The 3,938-nt window shown below is 39.4% G+C and overlaps 1 pseudogene; it reads left to right on the top strand.

Moving 5' to 3' along the window:
- Positions 1 to 266: 266 nt before the first annotated feature.
- Positions 267 to 1,035, top strand: LOC140531803 (nicotinamide phosphoribosyltransferase pseudogene; annotated as a pseudogene).
- Positions 1,036 to 3,938: the final 2,903 nt, after the last annotated feature.

Consider the following 3,938-nt stretch of genomic DNA (forward strand, 5'->3'; position numbering starts at 1 on the left):
TGTACCCCTGTTCACCTTGCATTGTGTGACTGGACTCATGGTTCAGCTGCTATCTTGTACAGAGGCCAGCAACTGATGGTAACTCCCCTTCCAATCTGTCTACAATTCAGTCAGGCTAAGAATAGGTAGACCACCATTATGTGTTGTTTGAGGGCAATACAAAAAGGCATTTCTCACAATGCCTTACATCCTCATTGAAGAAACAATTTGCAGGATTGATAATAAACATGAAACCTTGCAAAAAAGTAAAATAAAATTATGCAACAAAAGACCTTGTGCCTGGATATTCTGTACCAGCTACGGAACGCAGTATCATAACGGCCTGGTGAAGAGACTATGGAAAGGAGGCCTTTGAACGTATAGTAGCACAGTTTGCATTTGTGCCCGTGTCTCTGATCAGTGATACCTATGATATCTTTAATGCCTGTGAGAAAATCTAGGGAGAGGATTTAAGACATTTAATTGCATCCAGGAGTGCAAAAGCACCACTGGTCATTTGACCAGATTCTGGAAATCCTCTTGACACTGTATTAAAGGTTTTGGACACTCTAGGTAAGAAGTTTCCAGTTACTGAAAACACAAAAGGCTACAAATTGTTGCCACCTTATCTCAGAGTCATTCAGGGAGCTGGAGGTGATATCTATACCTTACAAAAGATTGTTGAAGGCATGAAGAAAAATAAATGGAGCATGGAAAGTACTTTCTTTGGTTCTGGTGGAACTCTGTTACAGAGCTTGAGAGTTTTGGAACTGTTCCTTCAAATGCAGTTATGTAGTGACCAATGGCCCTGGAATCAATGTCTTTAAGGAACCAGTCCCTGATCCCAACAAAAAGTCAAAAAAGGGCAGCTGATCTCTACGTAGGACACTGACTGGAAAATTTTGCTACCCTTGAGGAAGGAAAAGAAGATTTTGAAGGATGTGGTCATGGTCTTCTCCATACTGTCTTCAAGAATGGAAAAGTGACAAAAAACTATTCATTTGAAGAAGGAAAAACGCTCAGTAGACCAGTGAACTGGAAAGAGCACCTCATTAAGCCTTGTTCTGTGACTGTCTTCACTCACCTGAATATTGTAGAGATGGGGGGAAGGAAGTGAGTGTACATGTTTCATGACACATTACAGCCAAATTCTTCCTTGGTTTATGGAGATACTGCCCTATTTTACTTTATTTTCTGCTCATCTTTAGAACATCCCAAATTAGGAAATGGCACTTAGCTGTGTAAAAGATTTAATGCTGAAAAAAGCTTGGTAGGGCCGTTTGACAAGAGATAGCATTTCAATCCACTATTGATCTTTTCCCCAAATACTAAGGAACTGAAAAGCTTTTTATATATAGCAAGATCACAAACACAGATTGACATAAAGTTATGATTGCTTTGTGTTTATATTTAACTTCTGTTTTTCTACATTATTGTGTAAAATATATTTAAAGTTTTAGTGAGTTAAGCATCTTTCCAACTACTCATGATTTAAGAGCAGACTTTCAAGAAAACACTTGAAGATAAATTTCATAACTTTTTAAATATTAAACAGCAAATAAATACAGCCTTAAAGTTGTTTCTGTTATTGTACCATTTGAAAATTAAATATACCAAAGTATAACTTTTCTGAATTCTCACAGCACCTTGTCACCTCCATGATCAGAGACAATTTTGCACAAGGAAAAGATTGCAGACTCCCCAGCAGGCTTTATTTAGCTTCTAAAGTGACGATCCCCTCTCCAAGGAACTTCACCCCACAGAATTTCCTGGGAAACTTATTCCTCATATCTGCAGTCCACATCACCCAGGCTACTCTGGCAGGCTCTCCAGATCGATCCACAAACTCAAGGCCTCCTCCACTCTCTGCCCTATTCTTTCCTGCACTTTTTGATCCTCTAGGCCTTTGGCCAGGGCCACACTAACAGAAAAAGTCTGAACTGAAACTTTGTGATCAATTACATTTCAAGAAGAAGCTCAGCTCAGAACATCTCAGTTCTCCCCTGGTCCTTCTACTCTGAGACATCCTTTCCTTTTCCTATTTTATCCCCAGCATAGCATGCTGCCTAACAGATAGGAGGGCTTTAATGTTTATTGACTATTAATGGATTAGAAGCAGTACTGCCAACTTTTTTTCCATCTCTTCTGCCTCAGTTTCTTCTAATAGGCATGGATTGAAAACAATCAACGTCGTGCACAAATGATACTCTCAGGGGCATCTTTCAAAGGAAGAGAAAATTGAAGAGGATGACCAACAATCTAGATACCCAACTCCAGTCTAGCTTCCTGGTGTCTGGGCAATCCAGGTTCTACTGGCCTTCTGAGTCAGTGCTTCCTCACACCTATCAACAATCTAAAAGAGCAAAGCAAAAAACCCATTCAACTGGCTACTCAAAAATCTGGCTATGCCTTCACTGACTTCAAGGAGAAAAGGAAAAACTCTATTACCCCCATACAAGATTCAATTTGAAGACCTTTACACACTTGAGAACACTTTCTTGCCAGGCCATCAATGTAAGATGATTTGGACCAAGAAAGGACTTTAGAGAAACTGTTCTTATGTCTCCACACTGACAGTGAAACTGTGCCAGAGATGAATAAGCAGGAACTAACAAAGAAGACACGTATACCCTTAACAATAATGAAGATGAAAATGTAAGAAAGGGCAAGGGTAGGAGGGAAAGACCTCACACCTATTTCTTTATCTGCAAGAATATAAGTCACTTCCTTCCCTTCTCTCTTCCACCCCAGACACTAGGACAAGCCAAGAATTCCCTTTGGTCCAATTCCAGAGCAGTTCCATTAATTTGGGTGAAATTAGCCCCCAACCTCCATAGGAGCTAAGAACAGAATAAGCTTAGACTGCAAGCTAATGGAAATTGGTAGGACTTCCAACCAATGGTTGATCACAAAAAGCTGATTGAAAAAGAATGCTGAGAATAGCTATGGGAAGTTCAGGAGCACAGAAGTACTCTGTGAACAACTAGTAGGAATATTTTGAAAATGATCTGAGGGTACTAAGTGAAAGTCACCCATGTGACCTAGCTGCCACACAACCCTAAATGTTTTGGGTGACTTTTTGATTATGTGACTATGCTGACCCTCTGGATGACAGCAGGTGCCCCTGATTCATGACTTTCTGCAGAAGAAAGAGCCTCAGCAATGGACTTAGTTTAAAAATTAGTAGCTTGAAGGGGGATGGGCAATGCATGTTTGACACTTTTAGGCTTAATCCATGGTAGCAACATTTACCTCTTGTGCTCTCCAACTCAAAGTAATTTCAAAAAAGCTGTGATTTCCTACAAGCAATATAAACAAATTCATTCATCCACAATACTTGGTAGAGTATATTTGTGGAGATACCTTTTCAGGATCAACACACTAGAACTTAAATGGTAATTGTTGCCCTCCTAAGGTATGACTTTTCCAAAATTGAGGAGATGTAGTTTCTGGGTAATTAGTCATTTTATTAGTAACACTAGCATTTTATTAATAAAAAGAATGGTCATCAGGCCATCTCTTAGACCAAATAAAAATCATGGTTGTGGGCTCACAGTTTCTATACCCTTGGAACAGTGGGTATTCCTGGGGGTGGCAATCAAATCTGAGAAGTTAACAATTATTGAGAAGAGTGAATATCACCATGAGAGGTGAGGTCATTCTAATGAAGGGCTGGGGAAGATACTTCTAAATTGTTCAGCCTTAGACAATCAAATCAAAGAATTTATCCCTACCCAAAACCAAAACATTGTCACTCACCCACAGAGAATATTGGCTTCCTTCCATTTGTTCAGATTCCTTGGAATATTGAATGGGGTGTAAACAAGATTGAGGAGAGAACTTCTTAAATACCTCTGATAGAGAATTATGGTGGTACAGTGGAGCTCCAGATGAAATTTCTACAATCTGGAGGGGAAAACTTTTGATGCCTAAGGAATTCATACTACTGAATTCTTTTT

The sequence above is a fragment of the Notamacropus eugenii genome, chromosome 3 (assembly GCF_028372415.1).
Source record: "Notamacropus eugenii isolate mMacEug1 chromosome 3, mMacEug1.pri_v2, whole genome shotgun sequence".
Classification (NCBI taxonomy): domain Eukaryota; kingdom Metazoa; phylum Chordata; class Mammalia; order Diprotodontia; family Macropodidae; genus Notamacropus; species Notamacropus eugenii.